General features: G+C 43.0%; 1 protein-coding gene across 8 annotated transcripts in view; it reads left to right on the top strand.

Annotated features, from left to right (window-relative positions):
• The first annotated feature begins 1,727 nt into the window (after positions 1-1,727).
• The window catches only part of hivep3a (HIVEP zinc finger 3a), a 104,942-nt gene continuing 83,230 nt past the window's right edge, over positions 1,728-23,439 (top strand). For 3 of the 8 annotated variants that reach the window (XM_037535161.1, XM_037535087.1, XM_037535244.1), the window contains exon 1: positions 1,728-1,861. The gene's annotated coding sequence lies outside the window, so the exon portion shown is untranslated. Of the gene's footprint in view, positions 1,862-8,577; positions 8,748-8,946; positions 8,993-19,821; positions 19,960-23,439 lie in introns of those variants that run through there. The other 5 variants (XM_037535176.1, XM_037535135.1, XM_037535195.1 and 2 more) reach the window with 3 other exon arrangements.

Genomic DNA, 23,439 nt, shown 5'->3' with positions numbered 1-23,439 from the left:
AAATGATCTTAAATCTAGTCGATATGTCTAATGTTCCTCATGTTGAAATTGTTGTAAGCTTATTACAAGTTTATTTAAATGAGGGACGTCCAGTCTTATCCACAAAAGGCCAGTGTGGGTGCAGGTTTTGAAAATGATCTCATTATATTGGCAGATAATTTTGCTTATTTTTAGAAACATGCTTCAAAAAAGCTAAATTATCTGCCGATATAATAATCTTATATTTATACAACTATCGCAAAATGCTTGTTTGATATTTGATTTTTACAGTAGATTTAGGATGATTTCTCTGGTTAAGGTGTCATTTTTGCAGTGTATTTAGAACTGTATAGAACTATTTCATGCTTAAACGGTTCTTTTCATGTGAAATGGTTCTCCAGATTGATGGAGAATGTGTTCTATGGCACTATATCGCATCAAAAAGGGTTCTTCAGAAAGAACTTTAGAAGAACTGTGTGGATCTCCACTGCAAAAATATACATCCTTGCAAATGAAAACTTAAATTGGAGGTCTCTTTTTGAGGTGTTTGAAGAAAAGTGAGATTATTTAACCCGTTTCTGGGCATTTTTGCTTGCTATCTACAAAAATAGTCTGAATGGTTTCAAGAAAAAAGTAGAATCGTATGCCGATGAGAAAAACAGCACAGACCAGCATGCATTCCATGATGGTTAAGCTGGTTCATGCTGGTCTGGTGCTGGTTTAAGTGGTCACCCAGCATGGTCATGCTGGTTGACCAGCATACCAACATCCAAAACACAAAACACGTTGGTTTTGCTGGTGACCAGCCATTGCTTAACGATATCGTAACAAGACAAATGATCCTAAATCTGCTCTAAATGTCTAATATTTCTCATTCTGAGGTGGTGGATTGAATGTTATGAGATTACTGAACTTATTCCTCTGTTCTGCCAATGTGGGTCATTTTCCTTAATAAAGTTACTCAACCCTGCTAGAAAAATCAGCATAGAGCACCAAGGCCGATCACCACCAAAACCAGCATATCTCGCTTTTCAGTTTCTGATGCAAGTTAAAAAAGCATGATGGCTTTTACGTTGTGTGTAAATTCCATGATGAATGGAGCAAAAGAAAGGGCCCAAAATGACTTGGAATAAACTCCGGTTCCATTGACTTACATTAAAAGTAAAGTACATTTTTTCCTCCTCCTGTAAAGTTTCCATTTCGAGGTTTTGTTTTGGGAATTGGCCTTCCAACAGAGACCACTCGTTTCTTGTAGAACACCTTTAGATCACATTAGGACGTGGTCTTAAACCATTAGGATCCTTTACGCTGTGATATGAACCCATTAAAACAGATTCTGGGTTTTTCAGCAGGGATAAGACACTTTCTCTACATACATTTACTTACAGCAAGTTAACAGTGTCTAAAACTAAAATATTAAGAAAAACAGAAGATGAAATATTACGCATGTTGTCTAGATTTAAGCCCCTTTCACTCGCCGAGTTGTCGTTTTTAGCCGTGTGGTGCTGTTTGCTATGGTGAAAGGATGCTAATCAGGTGTGCTAGCTGGTCCTGGTGGGCTTCCAGCCCAAGACCAGAGGTTTAAACCTGAGCAGCTTCACCAGAAGAACCACTTTTACCTCAGTTCTCCACAAACTTTGGCTGTACGTGGAGAATAAACGCTGTTTTGAGAACAAAGGCCTGACTTTGCTGCGCTGACTGGAAGCTGGCTAAGCTGAAGGGGTGGGCGCGGGAAGGGGAGGGGGGCGTGGCCTCCTCGGTCTCGTGCGGGCTGGTGTGGCGCTCGGCGCTCGTGCTCCGCCGCGCGCCCGTGGTGGAAGGACGGCGGGCGCGTGTGGCCTAAACGCACGGAGAGGAGAGGAGAAGAGGCGCGCGCGATCAGGTAACGTTCGTGTTTCGTTTTGTTTTTTTCACCCTCAGCGCGCGCGCTAAGTAAAGGGCCCGTAGACAGTGCTGCGGATGAGGGGAGCTCGCGCAGCGGTGCATGCACGCACGCACGCACGCAGGCGCGAGACCCATGCACTGAGCAGAGCTGAGTTTGAGAAATGAATGATATAAATAAATATATATGTTTTTTTGTTGGTAGCGCGCGGTTAAATGGACTCAGTGCGCGCGTGCGTATTGAGGCATCGCGTGCATGCACTCGAAAATAACATGTTTGGGCGTTCAGTGTGTTTATGCATCACGCGCATCAACACATTTTTGGGATCACGCAAGTCCGGAGCGCCCTTGTCCGCCACCGGGCTCTGCGCGCGCAGACGAGGTTCTGCCAGCCTCAGCATCCGCGCCTCGGCCGCTGGCGCCGCGCGAGGAGGTGAGGAGGATCCTCCGCGTGCGGTGGAGGAAGAAAGATGGAGGCCAGGCGGTTTCCTCGGAGCGTTAACTCGCCGGAGCGGAATCGGCCCGTTCAGACCGCCGGTGACGTTACATAACCGCGCGCCGAACCGGGCTCGGGTCGATACCGGTGGGGGGGGTGGGGGGGGTGGGGGGGGGTGGGGGGGGGCAGATGTGGATGGCATGGGCGCGCGGAGGGCAGCTCGCAGCCCACACCGCCGATGCGCGAGCGGGTTACTGGTCGCCTTTGTTGCACCGAAGCAGCGACTTCAGCGTTAACGAGCGCGCGCGTCTTCTCCGGGCACTAAGCGGAGTGGACAGTCCGCCCGTTCTCGGACACACGACGCCAGAGTTCTGACTCAGCGTTTCCTGGGAATCACTCATTCCCTCCAGTTACTGACCTGTTATGTCAAAATCTCGAAATCACGACTTATTATGTCAAAATACTAATTCTCATGACTTACTTAGTCTAAAGAACGACTTTCCATCTCGAAATAAGGCCTCGTTTTCTCGAATGTCTTTCATTATCTCAAAAAATGACTTGTTTCCCCCAAATATCGACTTGTGGTGTCGTAATAATGACTTGTAATCTCGAAACCATGACTTATTATGTCAAAACAGCAACTGTCATGACTTACTTTGTTCAAAGAACGACTTTCCATCTCAAAATAAGGACTTGTTTTCAGGAATGTGTTTATTGTTTAAAAAAAATGACTTGTTTCCCCCAAATATTGATTTAATATGTCAAAATAATGACTTATTTCCTTGAACGTCTTTATTATGCCAAAATTCTGACTCAGCGTTTCCAAAGAATCACTTATTTCCTCGAATTATTGACCTGTTATGTCAAAATAAGGACTTGTATGCTCGAAATGATGACTTATTATGTCAAAATACAAATTCTCATGACTTTAGTCTAAAGAACGACTTTCTATCTCATAATAAGGACTCGTTTTCTTGAATGTGTTAATTATGTCAAAAAAATGACTTGTTTCCCCCAAATATTGACTTGTCGTGTCATAATAATGACTTGTAATCTCCACATACTGACATACTATGTCAAAATAATGACTCTCGTGATGTACGACGTCATGTGGTTGACTCAGCATCTAGAAAAACTGAATAATTTTCTCAAAAATGATCGACTTGCTATGTAGAATAATGACTCACTGGCTCATGACTTACGAGGCCGAAACAGTGACTCGTGGCCTCAGACTCCTTTATCATGTCAAAATAATGGCTTATTTCCTCAAAATGATTCACATATGCCAAAACTCTGACTCGTGTTCTTTGAAATGTTGATATATTTTGTTCAGATATTGATTAATTTCCTCAAACTTCTTTGTTGCGTCAAATAATAGCTCGTTTTTTTCATGACTTACTATGACAGCATAGCTTACTTTCTCAAAATATTTATTTATTTTGCCAAAATAATGTATAATGTTTACTTACATCGGTCACATCGCTGCAGTGACCTTTTTTCTTGATATTTAACTATTTATTATTTCAAAACACTGTGTCGAAGTTCACTGTAACAACTCGAAATCTCAAGGGAACAAGTTGAATTTTGAGATACAAACTTTTTTGGATTCAGTCGTGTCCAGTTCCACCCACTAGTTAGACTCCCCCAGCGCTAGGAGGGCGCAGGCAGCACAGGCTTCCTCCGAGACCAGCGAAGCTCCTCCACGTCTTTGAGCTGGTGCTCACGCAGCGTCATTAGTACCACTATTAGCAGTCGTACAGCACTAATACTGCTATTAATATTAGTCGTGTAATAACTCTGTAGGTAGTCTGACCAGAGGAGGACGGGTCCCCCCTGGTGAGCCTGGTTCCTCCCAAGGTTTCTTCCTCAGCTGTGAGGGAGGTTCTCCTGGCCACTGGTGCCCCCTGGCTTGGTCACCTGGGGGTTTTACATTCCTGTTAAAACTCTGTCTTTACTGGAATTCTGTGAAGCTGCTTTCTGACGACGCCAGCTGTAAAAAGCGCTACGAATAAATTTGATCTGATTAGATTAGATTAGACAGTGGAGACACTAACCACCAGATCTGTTACGCCAACTAACTGGGTGGGTAGGATGGCCAATCACGCTCTCTTGGACTCCGGACCACGGAACGGCTGTAGGACCACCAGGGATCAGTCTCACGTTCTCCTGATGACAGAGCCACCGAGACATCTGTCTGTAAAACACGAAGTCAAGATTTTCACAAAGTACTTCGTTATTCAAAGAAATAAAGTGAAATATTTGAGAAAAAGTTACATTGAGATAATAATTCATACACATCGGTCAGGCGTAACGTTCTGACCACCTCCTCGTTTCTCCGCTCACTGTCCACCTTATCAGCTCCACTGACCGTATAGCTGCACTCTGTAGTTCTACAGTTACAGACTGTAGTCCATCTGTTTCTCTGATACTCTGTTAGCCTGTTCTTCAGTGGTCAGGACCCCCATGGACCCTCACAGAGCAGGTACTGTTTGGGTGGTGGGTCATTCTCAGCACTGCAGTAACACTGACGTGGTGGTGGTGTGTTAGTGTGTGTTGTGCTGGTCTGAGTGGATCAGACACAGCAGTGCTGCTGAAGTTTTTAAACATCTCACTGTCACTGCTGGACTGAGAATAGTCCACCAACCAAAAATATCCAGCCAGCAGCGTCCTGTGGGCAGCGTCCTGTGGGCAGCGTCCTGTGGGCAGCGTCCTGTGACCACTGATGAAGGACTAGAGGATGACCAACACAAACTGTGCAGCAGCAGATGAGCTGTCGTCTCTGACTTTACATCTACAAGGTGGACCGACAAGGTAGGAGTGTCTAATAGAGTGGACAGTGAGTGGACACAGTGTTTAAAAACTCCAGCAGCACTGCTGTGTCTGATCCACTCACACCAGCACAACACACACTAACATACATAAAGACACTGATAAAGTGGACAGTGAGCGTAGAAACGAGGAGGTGGTCAGAGTGTTACGGCTGACCGGTGTATATAAAACAGTGGAGGATTAAACACAAAGGTGCCTGCCTGCTGTGAACGAGCCTCTATATGAACGTTAAAGCATTATATAACTCTGTGTAAGTTAATGCACTGAAGTGGACAGTGTGTTCTAATAGACTAACGGTGGTCCTCGTTTCTGGCCACAGCATTAATCAGCTGCAGTCTGTACTGTATATACTGTATGTGCTGCACAGCCGAGTAGCAGGAGCTCATCATCCAGAGTGAAACTGAGACATCTGGGCCTGGGGGAGGTGGGGGGTGGGGTGGAGAGTTGGGCTGGGGGGGCATTTCAGGACTAACTCGACTCTGAAATCTTACCGCAGGTTAATAGTGGGGTTGAATCCAGTTGGCACCGCCAGGCTTTGAACCGTATAGCAGGACGTATCAGGTTCAGGTGCATTTGGGAATGATGGTGTTTTGTTTCATTTTTGCCACAGAATGGATTTGTTTAATCCAAAATTGATGTTCTGCACCTTCAGAATCCAGTTTCCTGTCCCTAATCACTGGGATGAGGCATCAGGGCTGCCAGATGATGAATCTTGTCAGTATCAGCAGTTTCATCGGGAACCGTTTAAACATGTTCAGTTCAGAATTTTACTTTTGGGCTCTACTAGAACAGATTTACAGCTTCAATGTTCCAAAACCTCGTTCTTCTCCTCAGACCGTTCATCTCTATTCACCCTCTGTCTGAAACGCTCTGTTAGAGCTCCTGCGCCTTTAAGCCCCGCCTCCTGATCACCCCAGTGCGCTCTGATTGGTCAGCTCGCCCACTCTGTTCTGATCGGTCAGTCTCCAGAGCGGCTCGACCCCTCCAGGTTCCGCCCCTGTCCTGCAGTCTGCAGACAGACCCTTCTCTCCTGAGCAGCTGGAACTCCGCTGTGGCTGGTTCTCCGGCGGTGTCGGTTCTGCTGGATCAGTTTGATCCAGAGTGGATCCTGAAAGTCCGGTCAGTGTCTCCTCCACACTAAGGCGGGCAGTAAGGACTGTGTTACGAGATGATGTCATCCTGTAACAAAGGAAAAGGGCTGGAATTCCAGCCAGACGCTTCAGGCAGCTGAGAAAAGTGGGTTCTGTGGGAGAGAGGTTCTCCCTCTGGAGGGAACGCTGAGCTTTGGGACTTTGTGGAATGTTTACATGAACAAAAAGCTACAACACATTAAAGGAAAGCGGAAAAGCGGAATAGATCTCTTTAAAAAATGATCATCAGGCAGATGTTTATATTTCATGCTATATGTTTAGGTGATGCCGGGTTACTGCACTAGGTGGATTATGTATCAGCATTGGGAAATATGAGCATCAGATATCGGCTATAATTCCCATCAAATTCAGTTCATCCCTAATGGCCAGTTAGTTACATCAGCAGTCAGTTAAATAACAGCAAATACAAAATCCAGTAGAAACTGGATTCAAGGCCCAGATTTAAAGACCTCTGTTCTGTACACACTTAAAAAGATGGTCCTTAAAGGGTTCTTTAGTAAAGGGATTGGTTCTACTTAGAATCATGAGTTCTATATAGAACCATTTCATTTTTAAGTGGTCAGATGTTTCTTCAGATTGATGGAGACTGTTGTGTATGGTTGTGTATAGAACCTTTTTGAACCAAAATGGGTTCTGCTATTGCTATGATGTTAAGATTGTAACAATAGAAGAACCCTTTTTGGTGCTATATAGAACAAGCAAGGAACCATTTAAGCATGCAGATGGTCCTATTTAGAACGCATGTTTCTAAATAGAGACATTCCCTCGTAGTAGAACCATGTACAGCACATTCTGCATCCATGTAAAGAACGATTTCACCATGCAAGGAACCATTAGAGCGTGCAGATGGTCCTACTTAGAACGCATGGTTCTAAATTAGAGCCGTTCCTTTTACTAAAGAACTCTTGAAGGACCATCGTTTGTGTGCATATCAAAGTCTCTTATTCCAAAAATGCCCAAAAGGAAAACTGAACTTTGAAACGTTGAGGATCAATAAAAAGGAGAAATGATTATCAGTGACATTCTGATTAATTGATTAGCTGTTAAGCTGGTGTCTCTTTATGGCCGCTGGTGACGTACGTATCTATAGGCGTTCATTACCCTAAACCCTAAACCAGCCTTGGCCTTGTGATGTTCAGCTGAACTGCAGCCTGAAAGCCTCTGGCCAATCAGAGAGCCCCCTGTGCCACCCACATGGGAGACTCCTGTTTCAGCTGCCCTCAGATCAATCTCACTGTCACCCAATCCACATTCTGTCACCTAACCACATGTACTATACGTTTACACTGGAACCCTTTCATGCCAGACAATGTGAGGCATTCCAGCTTTTATCTGGAGCTAACGTGGCCCACCAGCCCGGTGTTTTGGTGGAGCCGTGTTCAGATAGGGGCGTCCTGACGAGCCCCATCCCGATCCGAGTCCTTTAACGCCAAGCCTAGTCATTTTTTTCCTCTCTGCTGTCTTAGTTCCCAAAATAAAAGTCGGTGTAGATTTAAAATCTGTTTTAAGGAGATTAAAACTGCTTAATCACCTTGTATGCAGGACAGTGATCTAGGTGGTCCGATGGAGGACCAGCCCACCGCCGACCTTCTCCAACCAGCAGACTGATACATGCTTGCTACCTGGGCTGATGCTCAAATAAACACTGACTTTGAGGATAAATACTGAGAGCAAAGTTGATTGTAGTGCCACAGGCCACAGTACAGACTCGGTTCTAGATAACTGATACAGATTACTCTTGTTTAGGTATAATTCACACCATCATGGAATGGCACTATAGAGCCATGCAAACTGTTTCGCTCTCCAGCGGAAACAAGGCCTTAGACTGCTTGTTAGGTTCTGAAAACATGGATTATTATTATTATTAATAACAAAAACTAGCAGCAAAAATATTCACTCAAAATGAAAAGGAAACACAGAGTGGTTAATAGTGGCCACTTCAAATCTAAAAAACGCATTTTATGTTTATAAAGCGTGAAGGTTGTCCTAGAAGTGGATTCCACCCTTGTTGGACCTTAAATGCGCAGGAGAAGCCGTTTACTCGGCTGGGCATCGCCTACTGCCCAGCTCATTTAACAGAATGTATCAGGATTCCAGTCTGGCATTACTTTGAGTAATTAAAATTGAAACTAAACTGGAAACTGGAAAGAAGGTTTCGAAAAAATCGGCTGATACAGTCAATTCATATTTTGTATCCCGGTCCTCAAAGCCTGAACCCGCCCCTGTTGGGCTCTGCAGGGAGAAGACCCACCTCCCGTATTCTCCTGGGAAACCTCCTTTAGCGCTGTGTCTGCTTGACAGGTTTCGTCTGCTCAAGGAATCTCCCCAGTGACTCCCAGGAAAGCCAGTGGCCGTATTAGTGCGGAGCTGTTTTGTCAGAGAATCCCCAGCGTACCTCAGCGCACCTCAGTGTACTTGTATTGCTGAAGAATGGCCGAGGTGTTGCCTCAGCCAGCCTACTTTCCCACAAGGTGTGTTTTTTGCTTTATGCTCACTTTGCCGTTCTAATTTATCTAGAGCTGGGTTCAAATTACAGATACAGTGGTTTACTGTCAGTGAATTTCACAGAATGCCCATGTACAAGATAAATATATCGCTGTTGTCTGAACAAAACCTTGTATCTCCATTTTTGACGTTTTTCAGTTTTTGATATAATTTGAAGAAACAGCCCAAAATGACTTGGAGAGACGTCTGGTTCCATTGACTTACATTAAAAGTAAGGCAGGTTTTTTCCTTTTCCTGTAAAGTTACCATATATATAACTATATATATAACTGGGCAGCTTCCAGCTAAACCACCTGGAATCAGCCAGAAATGAACCCAACACCATTCGCCAGACTAAACGGGCTGTAAGAAGCTTCACAGACCGGCTGGAACAAAACAACATTAATACTGATCTGGACAAACTGACCAAACTGAGCTGAACCTGATATTGGGTCAGTTTTACGGCTCAGTCTGATTTGGTCCGACTCTGAAGATCAGACACGTCTGGCGAATGGTGTTGGGTTCATTTCTGGCTGATTCCAGGTTGTTCAGCTGTTCTTCTGTCACAGCTGCCGACTGAAAAGCTGCTCAGTGGAGACGACAGTTTGGGAATTTAGTGTAAGGAGCTGGAGAACGAACTGCCGGCTGAGCAGCGAGTGGGCGGAGCTCGTTACTCTGACGTAGCAACGAGCTGCTCGTTAAGGAGCTTTAATTAGGAGGAAGGAACTGAACATTAAAACATATTAAACGCAGCGTATTGTATTGCTTTTATACTGTATCTATCTATATATATATATATAGCTGCTGTCGAAACAAAACCTCGTATCTCCACTTTTTGTATCTTTCACTTTTTGACATAATTGAATATCTGTTGTTCTTTACATTGTGTGTAAATTTCATGATGAATGGACTTAAAGAAACGGCTCAAAATGACTTGGAAAGACGTCTGGTTCCACCGGCTTACATTACAAGTGATGTATGTTTTTTCCTTCTGCTTTAACTAAACTCATTTGCAAAGTACCGTCACTCTCCTGTGCTGCTTTCTGCCACTCTGGGACCCGTTTTCTGTTTGTGACCACGGTTCTAGCCTTGCCCCTTTGTTCTGTTCAGATTTTTTGGTTTTTGACTCTCTGCTTCTGGCTGCCGACTGTGATTTTGGACATCCCCTTTGATATTAAAGTCTTGAACTGCTCTGCTCTGAGCATCTGGTTCCATCTGCCTCTGTTACATTAGCTTTAATGGAAGCAATTGAAGAAATATTTCTTACTTTTGGGCCAGTTCTGTGGGGCTGTTCATCGTAAAGCAGCAATACAACGTAAAGGGCAACTGCCTTTTTACTCAGAAAATCAAAAAAGGAGATACGAGATATATGACAGCTAACCAATTAAAATAATCACAACTAATCATGTTAGTTGTCGTTAATCAATCACAGTTCGTCACATTTGTCTCATCTGCTCTAATTTGAGCCTGAAGAGAGATTTTGTTTACATGTATAAAGCAGTGTCAAAGCTAAACGAGTGGAGTTAATGAGTTTATCACAATGTGTTTGTTATATCCAGAAATTCCATTTGCACTTGAACACAAAATCTTGTGAAGGCAGAGTGAACACCGTTTCCAGTGAGAGCAGCAGCGGCTGCATGTTCCAACCAATCAGTGTATTAATTAGGGATGTGCATTTCGACTAATTTTGATACTCGAGTTATTAAATTGATATGGGGTAAACCTCTTGTAATTGGCAGCACTGGTGTTTATAGGTAATTTAAAAAATCAGTACATTTGAACATTTAGAATACATTTGAAAAACATGTTTTATTGTCTAAAATAGCTGAGGAATTTTTGTTGTTGGATGAGTGACAACAAAACTACAACTAAACCCGGAGCAAACAATCCTGTTAAACCATAAAAGCGGCACTTAATGGAACTGTTGGTCTGTACATTGTCTCTGTTCTCCACTGATTGAACAAAAACCCAAACAGTGGGGTAAACAATACATACCATATCGCTGCTGTCGGAGGAAAACCTTGTATCTCCAATATGGTAACTTTGCAGGAGAAGGAAAAAACACACATTACTTTCAATGTAAGTCAAGGGAGCCAGACTTCTTGTTGGTTCATTTTTGGCCATTTATTTTGGTCCATCCATCATGAAATTTACACACAATATAAAGGCCAACATGCGTTTTCAAATTATGTCAAAAACTGAAAATCGACAAATATGGACATACGGTTTTGTTCCGACAGGAGCGATAAATATCATATCTATCATAAATGCAGTCAGTGGTTCAGCTCCTCTGTGGTTGTATCCTCTCACTCTTGTTCACACAGCTCATGGATTCTTATTACAGTGGAGGAACTTGAGAGGAACTGGAGCTCCATCAGGCTGCTGCTTTTGTTAGTTTGCTGCTCTTTGAATTCTAGTTCTATACTGTAGTTTTAATTATAGTTACAGCAAGAGCACAAACAGCTGGGCTTCAGAGTGGAACTACAGATGGCTTGATACGTCAAACTATTGCCAATAATATCACTGCTGTCAGAACGAAACCTCGTGTCTTTATTTTTGTTGCTTTAGAGTTTTTGAAATAACATAAAAATGTCTGTTGATATGGTTTGGAGACTGTGGCTCTGTCTAAAAGACAGGAGGCTGAGCTGGAGGTGGTGGAGATGAAGATGCTGAGATTTTCGTTGGGAGTGACCAGGCTGGACAAGATTAGAAATGAGCAGATCAGAGGGACAGTGAAGGTGGAGCAGTTTGGAGATAAAGCCAGAGAGGCCAGGTTGAGATGGTTTGGACATGTGTTGAGGAGGAATAGTGGATATATTGGGCAAAGAATGTTGGAGATGGAGCTGCCGGGTAGAAGGAGAAGAGGTAGACCTCAGAGAAGGTTTATGGATGTAGTGAAGGTGGACATGGAGATGGTTGGTGTGAAAGTAGAGGAGGCAGTGGATAGGGCAAGATGGAGGCAGATGATCCGCTGTGGCGACCCCTAAAGGGAGCAGCCGGAAGAAGAAGAAGATAAAAATGTCTGTTGATCTTTACATTTTTCTCTTTAAATTTCACGATAAAAGTATGAAAAGTAGTGTCCCAAAATGACTTGGAAAGACATCTGGTTCCATTGACTTACATTAAAAGTAAAGCGTTTTGTTCCTTCTCCTGTCGTCAGTTTGGAGATAAAGGTTTTGTTCCTACTGTCCCTCAGTTGTTTTGTCGATGGTGGTGGAGAATTCGGGCGAACACGTTACTCCATCACCTCCCATCGTTGGATAAGCATTCAATACATTTGTTTTATTTGTTATTATTTTACTTTTTAAACACTTTTGACGTGCTGTCTGTCAGAAGAGCATTTCTTCTGTCCCGGGACAAATTGACAATTTCAGTTTAAATCTCATAAATGAGCCGTAAGTTCAGTAGAAAAGGTTTCATGCCCCAAAAAAATGATTCAAAATATTTTTTCCTGTATTATAAACTTTAAAATGGGTCAGTTTGACCTGGAACATAACAAGAGGGTCAATCCAGGACTGAGGTCCTTTGGTCCTGCTCAGCGTATTGTACCTGCTGCAAAGCTTGGTAGGATGCGAATACCTGCGCTGTGCCAGTCCAGGTGCAGTCCACCTGTCTGGAATGTCCACTTCTTTATTCAGCTTATTATGCTTGTTCGTAAGCGGAAGGACCTCGGTAGTTTCGAGACGTGTGTTTTGTTCATATATGTCTGTAGTTATGAAATTCCATATGGAGACTATGCCATCCTGATGTGTTGGCTCTGGAAAAGCTTCCGCTCCAAGACTGTCCAGTGTCGTGATTAACTCTGCAGGACGCTGACCTCTTAGACTCTCTTTACCTCATTGACTGGCTGGAGCTGTGAAATAAACGTGAGGTGCTGATTTATGCTAGTAAAATATCCCAAGATGTGTCCGGCACTCGGACTTTCTTCAGACCCGTCTCAGAGTTTAAGGGAGCTGTTCGCTGCGTCTGCGCAGGACGAATATAACGGCCCGTATCTACGACGTTTATTGTGTTTGTGCACAAATAAAAAAAGAAAGAAGAACGAATTAAGAAATCGTGATCACACACAGTTTTCGTAAAACGTACCCACAAATGAACAAAAACATGCGCGTGATTAATAGAGAGAATGAATCGTTATTCGTGGGAACGATTAAGAAATCACAGCTACTAATAAAAGAAAACGTGTATACGAATTGCCCCGCCAAGGCTTTACACTGCTCTCAAGGGTTCTAGCTAAATGAACGTGCAAATCTAGATTTAGCGGGTGGTGTTAGTGGATAACTTCACTTTGTTCAAGCAGGAACGCTGCTGCTGTCACAATAAGAGTCCTGCAGAATTCTGCTGGGCCTCTTGCTTTACTTGCACAATAACACTTTTATTTTTTAAGTTGTTTTTTTTCCTTTTTTACAAGTGAAGTTGAACTGTATATAGATTTATCATGAGTTTACCTTTAAAAATGACCAAAACACAGAGTTTTAGTCTGTAGGCGGGGCCTTATTTAGCCACGCCCTTGCACTTTAGAGGCTGCATCCCTGCCCCTCATGGCCACAAGGTGAGCAGATAAATGAGTCCCAAACTCTGAAAGTCAGTGAGGATGATTAAGAATCTCCATATTTTCTGCAGTTCAGCTCTTTTTAGAGTTTTAATGTAAAATATGATGATTTTCTGTGTGAACAGCTGGTCAAAGCTGAGTCTGCTGAGCCCAAAATTATCACCGAAACAGTCACAACTAAAACACTTGGGTAGTTATGACTGTTTTAGTAGAGACCAAATGGAACGATCAGTCATTGGTTTTAATACAATAAAGATAACTAAGATATGGAGTCACTCAAAGCAAAAGGAATTAAAGTCTAAGATCAGTTTCTGCTCTGACTCTGAACCAGTGCAGTAGGCTGATCTGTATAATGACCCCAGTGTCCTCCTTGTGATCTAACCGTGTCAGAATGACCGCTGCATTGTTAAAAGCCCTGACTAATAATCCCAAATATTACCTTAAACCCAAGCCTGATTCTTAACTAGCTTTCCCGTAACTCTCATTGAAACTCAACGCTTCTCTTTGTTAAGAGTGTTCTGCCAGGATAAGATTTAACTTACTGTGCCTTCTCGCTCTGCGGTTACTTAAGACAATCCATCTGTAATCACCCCTAAAGTCTGCGCCGTTAGTCCCGGGGAATAAAGCCTCGATTGTGAAACTGATAGGCCCGGAGCCCAAACGGCACTCTGAGCGAGCGTCATCAGAGCCAGAATGGAGTTTGATTTCTCTGCACTCGAGACGAGCACAATTCAGGAGGAATTAAACCCATACCACGCCGATAAATAAGAGCGCTCTAGCTTTCAGGAGCAGATCTGCTGGTTCCTTTAGCGCGTTTCAGCGCTCTGATATCGTGACACGTCATGGAAGCGGCTTGGCGAATCTCAGGCCGTGACTCTGCACAAGCTTAGAACTTCTTCCAGATTTCACAGCTGGTGGGTTTCTGATTTCCAGCCTTACGGCCGATGAAGCTACAATCAAGTCAAGTCAAAGTTTATTCATGCAGTGCTTTTTAAAACAGGTGTCGTCATAAAGCAGCTTTACAGAAAAATCCAGGTCCGAGCCCCCATGAGCGTCGCCAACGGCGACAGTGGCGAGGAGAAACTCCCTAAGAGCAAGAAACACTGAGAGGAACCAAGACTCAGAAGGAGAACCCGTCCTCCTCTGGACTACACCGGACAGCAAACAGCGTTAATGTAAAGTGTTATAGTACAAAACGAGAAGAGGTCGACCCGGTGGTTAATTAGATTAGATTGAGTTTGGGCAGCTGCAGCAGGACGGTCAGTTCAGGTGAGAGAGAGAGAGAGAGATAGAGAGAGAGACAGAGAGACAGAGAGAGAATGAGAGAGAGAGAGAGAGACAGAGAGAGAGAGAGAGAGAGAGAGAGAGAGAGAGACAGAGAGAGAGAGACAGAGAGAGAGAGAGAGAGAGAGAGAGAGAGAGAGAGAGAGAGACAGAGAAAGAGAGAGAGACAGAGCGAGAGAGAGAGACGGAGAAAGAGAGAGACAGAGTGAGAGAGAGACAGAGAGAGAGAGAGAGAGAGACAGAGTGAGAGAGAGAGAGACAGAGAGAGAGAGACAGAGAGAGAGAGAGAGAGACAGAGAGAGAGAGACAGAGAGAGAGAGAGACAGAGTGAGAGAGAGAGAGAGAGACAGAGAGACAGAGAGAGAGAGAGAGAGAGACAGAGAGAGAGAGACAGAGAGAGAGAGAGACAGAGTGAGAGAGAGAGAGACAGAGAGAGAGAGAGAGACAGAGAGACAGAGAGAGAGAGAGAGACAGAGAGAGAGAGAGAGAGAGACAGAGAGAGACAGAGAGAGAGAGAGAGACAGAGTGAGAGAGAGAGAGACAGAGAGAGAGAGACAGAGAGAGAGAGAGAGACAGAGAGAGACAGAGAGAGAGAGAGAGACAGAGTGAGAGAGAGAGAGACAGAGAGAGAGAGACAGAGAGAGAGAGAGAGACAGAGAGAGAGAGAGACAGAGAGAGAGAGAGAGACAGAGTGAGAGAGAGAGAGACAGAGAGAGAGAGAGAGAGACAGAGAGAGAGAGAGAGAGACAGAGAGAGACAGAGAGAGAGAGAGAGAGACAGAGAGAGAGAGACAGAGAGAGAGAGAGAGAGAGAGAGAGAGAGAGAGAGACAGAGAGAGAGAGAGAGAGAGAGAGAGACAGAGTGAGAGAGAGAGAGACAGAGAGAGAGAGACAGAGAGAGAGAGAGACAGAGAGAGACAGAGAGAGAGAGACAGAGAGAGAGAGAGAGAGAGAGAGAGAGAGAGAGACTGATTAACAGGACAGGTCTGTTTATGGAGAGATATTAGTGAGCTAATAGTGCAACAACTGGTATCTGAGTCCCGAACAGAGGTCGGGAGATGATTCCACAATTTTGGGGCTACGTGGGAAAAAGCTCGACCCCCTTTTGTGGTTTTTTTAGCCCTAGTAACGGTCAGCAGGTCGTCATTTTGTGTGGGTTTATATGACTGAATTAATTGACTAAGATACTGAGGGCCGTTTACTGATTTATAGGTTAAGAGGCGGATCTTATACTCTCCACCAAATTTAACAGGGAGCCAGTGTAATGACCACAGGACTGGGGATACATGGTCAAACGTTTGGTCCCTGTAAGACTCTAGCAGCTGCATTCTGGACCAGTTGGAGCTTATTTAGTAAAGTGTTGGAGCGTCCAGCTAAAACGGTGGTGCAGTAGTGCAGCCTGGAGGTCATAAAGGCGCCAGCTTTTCCGCAGCGTTCACGGCTGGAATATCGCGTGGTTTAGTGAAAGAGTGCAGCGCGAATGATGTGGCCTCTAAATTTCGTTCAGTGAGTTGAGATCTCACTGCTTTCAGTTCAGATTGTTGGTCGTCCAGTTTTTGTTATTTCTGACGCATTCTTCAGGTTTGTTTAGATCCAGAGCCTCCTTTGGTTCCGCAGATACGTAGAGCTGCATGTCGTACGCCTGGCAGTGAAAACTAACGCCGAACCTGCGAATTAAGGTCCCAGCAGACGAGTGAGTGAACGTTGGTAATAATAATAACTGAATATTGTGAGTTGATGCATGGAGCTCCCTCTACAGTTGCGGAGTGTAATTCACTTTTACTCCACTGTCAGACAGACAAACCGCGCTGTTAGCGCCCCCTCATGGACAGCTGCACCTGCTGCCTGCTGTCACATTTCCACTATGAGCTATGATTGGACTACAATCATACGACTTTATTCTAATCATAGTTACGTTATTTATTCAGCAAATTCATTTTTTCTTTCGCGTTAATACGACAAAACCAAGTATACCTACAAATGTTTACGCCAAATTAAGAGACCCTTATGAGTCCCACAACGGGGAAATTCCACCTCCACGTTTAACCCATCCGTGCAGTGAAACACCACATACACACTAGTGAGCACACACACACTAAGGGGCAGTGAGCACACTTGAGCGGCGGGCAGCCCAATCCGCAGCGCCCGGGGAGCAGTTGGGGGTCAGGTGTCTTGCTCAAGGACACCTCAGTCCTTGCTGTCGGCTCTGGGGATCAAACCGGCGACCTTCTGGTCACGAGGCTGGTTCCCTAACCTCCAGTCCACGACTGCCCCAGGATGCCCATGACTGCCCCTTGGTGAGATTATTCTATATTTGTCATTTCCATCATGTCGTTTTTATTCAGACTGAAAAAAACACACACACACAGATATCAGGCTGGAATCAAAATAAGGAGCGAAAAGCACAGAAAGCAATAGAGCATGTTCTTCCACAGAAGAACCGTGTGGTTCCAGAGTAGACTGGAGCTGTTTTTCTACAGTGGTACAGGGCACTCTGCAGGGTACGGTTGGCATGAGGCTGATTTAAATGCAGTATGTCAGTCCAGTCAGGTTCATGTTGTTAATCATGTTACATTTTGGCAAAAAGCTTTTGAGCTTTTAGTGATAAGTTGCAGGTTTTAAACTGTTCTAAGGTTCCGAGGTTTGCTTGTGTAAAGCTTCTTGCCGTTCTAACGCCTATTATAACTCCTAGCTTCCATCTCCAGTGACTGAATATTTAGTTCAGTCTTTAAAAGCGGGTCAGTGTAGAGAAACTTGCCATCTTACAGTGGTGGTGATGGGAACCAGGCGTCGCCATGACTACAACACCGATATAGACACTTTATTTACCATCCAGAACCACCAGAGAACCTACACGAGTCTTCTGAGTTTATATGGAATGTTGATGATGGAAAACAGTGGAAAATCTGGAATAATGAGTTTTCTTTGGGGACTATTTTGCCGCACAGCGCCCTGCATGTCTCCCTCCACCATGAATGGAGTTGAAGTTCTCTAAACTCTCATAAAACAGCGTCTCAGTCATCAGGCAGTGAATTCAGAACCAGTTCATGTAGGAACTTTCTGTAGGAGCTTTTAGAGGGACGTCTGGTTCCTCTTTACATCTTAACTCTTCGATTATAAAGAAAAGGGTCTTTTAAATTCTTTTTAATTCTCTTCTACACATGTCCTGTTCATAATGAACGATAATTCTAGGATAGTTATGTTTCTTCAACTCAGCTGTTTACTTATCCAGAAATTTAGAAAAATTGGTGGCGTTCTCCTTCAAAGACCTGTGGACCCTACAAGAGCCCTAAAACACATCGCTCTGTAGTCTGTCTCGAGTCCAGCCAAGGGCGATTCTCCTGTCAGGGGCGCTATTGATGTTTGTGCTTCACTCTTCTTATGGATGCTCTGTCAGTAGCGCTGACCTCGAGCTGTCAATCGAAGGACAGCTGACTTTGGAACACCTGAATTCAGGGCCGGAGGTGGGAAAAGGTCCGATAATGCGTGCAGCTGACAGCTGAAAGCCAGGAGATCCTTAACATCACGTCTGATATGTAGCTATTGTTTACATTTATCCGTAACACTCCACTCAGTGCCAGAGCGCATCTACAGGAACAGTCGAGAGGAAATGGCTTCTGATAATGGATCGCCGTACGAGGAAGGATGTGATCTTCCAGGCTCTTTAATCTGCAGCAGAACCAATCACTACACTTCCCGTCCGCCAGTGGGTGTGTTCCTCATTGGTAAACCAGCATGTAGACAAAAGATGTTCGGTTCGTTCGAGAACCTCAGCTGTTTTGGTTCTATCACTACTTGAGTTTTTTATGTGTTTATTATGTAATTTGAGATCTAGGGCTGCACTCTCAGAAAGGACGGTTCTTCAAGCGTTTTTCAAGTGATTATTTACAGCTGTATGTCAGAAATATGCAAAAATACGTTAAATCAGGATCAAGACAAACACCAAACAACTTCTAAAGGCTTTTGTTTATTAAATGTACATTATGCAACAATTTTTGTGGATTAAAAAGACTAAACGTCCAGATAATAAATGGAGAAATGAATATATACACTCTTAAAAAGATTCAAAACGTTTAGGGCTTCGTGAAGAAAATGGTTCTATAGAGAATCACGAGCACTCAGACAACCCTTTGCATGCGTAAATGGTTCTTCAGATCGGTGGAGAATGTGTTTATGATTCTATATAGAACCTTTTCAAAATGGGTTTGGTTCTATATAGCACCAAAAAGGGCTCTTAAAGGCTTATATTGTAACATAGCAGAACCCTAGTTTGGGCCTGAATAATTCAAATGCTCAAGTATTTGTTACATGCACCCTTAAAAAAGACGGTTCTTCAAGTGTTTTTCAGTGAAGAAAATGGTTCTATATAGAAGTATGAGCACTCAAAGAACATTTGCATGGTTGAAAGGTTCATGGCATGGTGGAATGGTTCTTCAGATTGATGCTGTATATGGTTCTATATTGAACAGAGTTCTATATTGAGAAAAGAAGGGTTCTTCTATTGTGAAAAGCTTGTATTGAAACTATAGCAGAACCATATTTGGTGCCATGTAGAACCACAGACAACACATTCTACATTAATCCGAAGAACCATTTCACCTGTTAATCATGCAGAGGGTTTTTTCAGTGTTCATGGTTCTATATAAACCATTTTATGTACTAAAGAACCCTTGAAGAACCATGTTTTTTTAAGAGTGTATGTATTCCGTTTAGTATTTAGATGTTTAGTCTTATTTAATCCACACAAATTGTTGCGTAATGTACATTTCATAAACAAAGGTATCTGTATTGATACTGGTTTCACCTATTTTTGCATATGTAATAAATATTTGTTACATATCTTCAAACAAAGTTTAGTTTAAGGCAAGAACAACCTGAATAAGCACAGAATACCGTTTGTGAACAATCATTTTATTTACTGTAGTTTTACTGTAATGTTATTTGTTTAGTTACTTCAATTACTCAGATATTTAATTATCCATTTGTCTGTTTAGCTACTTAATCCTCTAAATAACCAGATTAAGTTGATCATTGGGACCAATTAAACTAGACACACTCAGGCCTGATTACTGCCAGCTTAAAGTAGCTTAAAGTTCTTAAAGTAGAACCTTTCCAGGCTAAAAGCCCTTAACACTTAAGAAAAAGTTATTGAAATAGTAACAAAGCAATTTCTAAAGCTCTGGGACTGCAGTGAACCACAGTAACAGCCGTTACCTCCAACTACAGACAAACTGGAGCAGTGGTCACTTCCCAGAACTGGCCGCCTACGAAAATTCCTCTGAGATCACGGTGACGACTCATCCGGCAGGTCACACAAGCACCTAGACCAACATCTAAGGAACTGCAGGCCTCACCTCAAATAAGGTCAGCGTTCATGATTCTATCAATAGAAAGTGACTGGACAGAAGTGTTAACCATGGAAAAGTCCCAAGGCGAAAACCACTGACCAAGAGGAACATAAAGACTCCTTTAATATTTGCCTAAACTCACCTGAATGTTCGCCAAGACTTCTGGAATAATGTTCTGTGGACTGATGAGTCAGGAAGGAGAGCTTTTTAGGAGCGTAACGATAACTGGTGTAAAGCTGACTCAACATTCCACAGTAAGAACATCACATCAGCAGTGAAACATGGTGGTGGTAGTTTGATGGTGTGGAGATGTTCTGCTGTTCAGAATCTTGATGACTTGCCACAATAAGCCCCTTTTCACGTTTCTGTTTTTTTTACTAATTGTACTAATTGCTGGGTTACGCCACTTCTCCTAAAACGGACACAATGACAGCGATGGCCGGAGAAAGAATGCCACTCATACATTAACTCTAAATGCCTGCTTGGACTGGATCTTTGGATTGGATTGGAGTTATTGGCCACCAAGCTGTAACAAACCGAGTCCGTTCTACAGTTTCTCATTAGGCTGAATGAATAACCGACTCTAAATGTAGGTATTGTGATATAAACCGAGTCCGTTCTACAGTTTCTCATTAGACTGAATGAATAACCGGCTCTAAATGTAGGTATTGTGATATAAACCGAGTCTGTTCTACAGTTTCTCATTAGACTGAATGAATAACCGGCTCTAAATGTAGGTATTCTGATATAAACCGAGTCCGTTCTACAGTTTCTCATTAGGCTGAATGAATAACCGACTCTAAATGTAGGTATTGTGATATAGACCAAGTCTGTTCTACAGTTTCTCATTAGACTGAATGAATAACCGGCTCTAAATGTAGGTATTGTGATATAAACCGAGTCTGTTCTACAGTTTCTCATTAGACTGAATGAATAACCGACTCTAAATGTAGGTATTGTGATATAAACCGAGTCCGTTCTACAGTTTCTCATTAGGCTGAATGAATAACCGACTCTAAATGTAGGTATTGTGATATAAACCGAGTCTGTTCTACAGTTTCTCATTAGACTGAATGAATAACCGACTCTAAATGTAGGTATTGTGATATAAACCGAGTCCGTTCTACAGTTTCTCATTAGGCTGAATGAATAACCGACTCTAAATGTAGGTATTGTGATATAGACCAAGTCTGTTCTACAGTTTCTCATTAGGCTGAATGAATAACCGACTCTAAATGTAGGTATTGTGATATAAACCGAGTCTGTTCTACAGTTTCTCATTAGACTGAATGAATAACCGGCTCTAAATGTAGGTATTCTGATATAAACCGAGTCCGTTCTACAGTTTCTCATTAGGCTGAATGAATAACCGACTCTAAATGTAGGTATTGTGATATAGACCAAGTCTGTTCTACAGTTTCTCATTAGACTGAATGAATAACCGGCTCTAAATGTAGGTATTGTGATATAAACCGAGTCCGTTCTACAGTTTCTCATTAGACTGAATGAATAACCGGCTCTAAATGTAGGTATTGTGATATAAACCGAGTCTGTTCTACAGTTTCTCATTAGACTGAATGAATAACCGGCTCTAAATGTAGGTATTCTGATATAAACCGAGTCCGTTCTACAGTTTCTCATTAGGCTGAATGAATAACCGACTCTAAATGTAGGTATTGTGATATAGACCAAGTCTGTTCTACAGTTTCTCATTAGACTGAATGAATAACCGGCTCTAAATGTAGGTATTGTGATATAAACCGAGTCTGTTCTACAGTTTCTCATTAGACTGAATGAATAACCGGCTCTAAATGTAGGTATTGTGATATAAACCGAGTCTGTTCTACAGTTTCTCATTAGACTGAATGAATAACCGGCTCTAAATGTAGGTATTGTGATATAAACCGAGTCCGTTCTACAGTTTCTCATTAGACTGAATGAATAACCGGCTCTAAATGTAGGTATTGTGATATAAACCGAGTCCGTTCTACAGTTTCTCATTAGACTGAATGAATAACCGACTCTAAATGTAGGTATTGTGATATAAACCGAGTCTGTTCTACAGTTTCTCGTTAGGCTGAATGAATAACCGACTCTAAATGTAGGTATTGTGATATAAACCGAGTCTGTTCTACAGTTTCTCGTTAGGCTGAATGAATAACCGACTCTAAATGTAGGTATTGTGATATAAACCGAGTCTGTTCTACAGTTTCTCATTAGGCTGAATGAATAACCGTCTCTAAATGTAGGTATTGTGATATAAACCGAGTCTGTTCTACAGTTTCTCATTAGACTGAATGAATAACCGACTCTAAATGTAGGTATTGTGATATAAACCGAGTCCGTTCTACAGTTTCTCATTAGACTGAATGAATAACCGACTCTAAATGTAGGTATTGTGATATAAACCGAGTCCCTTCTACAGTTTCTCATTAGACTGAATGAATAACCGACTCTAAATGTAGGTATTGTGATATAAACCGAGTCCGTTCTACAGTTTCTCATTAGACTGAATGAATAACCGACTCTAAATGTAGGTATTGTGATATAAACCGAGTCTGTTCTACAGTTTCTCATTAGACTGAATGAATAACCGGCTCTAAATGTAGGTATTGTGATATAAACCGAGCCCGTTCTACAGTTTCTCATTAGACTGAATGAATAACCGACTCTAAATGTAGGTATTGTGATATAAACCGAGTCTGTTCTACAGTTTCTCGTTAGGTTTAATGGTATTTTTAGCAATGTTGTGTAGCTATGAAAGAACACATTTGTGGGCGGAGCCTGGACGGGTCTGCTGTTTATGAATGAAAGGGTCTTTCCTGTGACATGCTGCAGACAGTCTACATGTCCAACTGCCCCCTGCGATGTGAACAGATTTCCTCTCCTACTGGTCACAGGTTTTGGACGGCGAGGCCGGAAATCGAGTCTGTTTTCTTCGTTAATGAGAAAGAGGAGAGGTGAAAGTGCCCTCTGGCAGGGTTTAGTCTGGTGGCTTCCTGACCTCAGTGTATGTGTATGGATGTCTCTCTCTCTCTCTCTCTCTCTCTCTCTCTCTGTCCTGTGGAGAGAGCACCTGTGAGGCAGAAGGAAGGACAGCAGAAGGGCTCTTTCTGTAGGCACCTGCAGAACAAAACACATTCTGGTCCAGATCTCCTTGCAGTGATGGTATTTGTCCTTCTTTCTGCATTAGACCATTTTAGTAGACAACCTACTAATCGAGACAGATGGTGTCCAAACAGATAATCTCAGCTGTGTCCAGTCAGTGAGTCCCTCTTTCTCTTGCAGCTTCCGTTCTTCTCAGGATCCTCACTTTCAGCTCCTCAAAGAACCTGCAGACACGCCTCCAAAGCTCAGTCTGAGAAGCTGGTTGATGATTTTCTGAAGTAATCAAACCCATTCAGTGGTGCTGAGGTCTGGACTCTGGGGTGGTCAGTCCATCATTCAGCTTCTTTGTTCGATGTGTCTGTCTCCTTTTCTCAGTGAGGTTCTTCTT

This window comes from Pygocentrus nattereri, chromosome 1, assembly GCF_015220715.1.
Source record: "Pygocentrus nattereri isolate fPygNat1 chromosome 1, fPygNat1.pri, whole genome shotgun sequence".
Taxonomy (NCBI): domain Eukaryota; kingdom Metazoa; phylum Chordata; class Actinopteri; order Characiformes; family Serrasalmidae; genus Pygocentrus; species Pygocentrus nattereri.
This window is presented reverse-complemented; position numbering and strand designations above follow the sequence as displayed.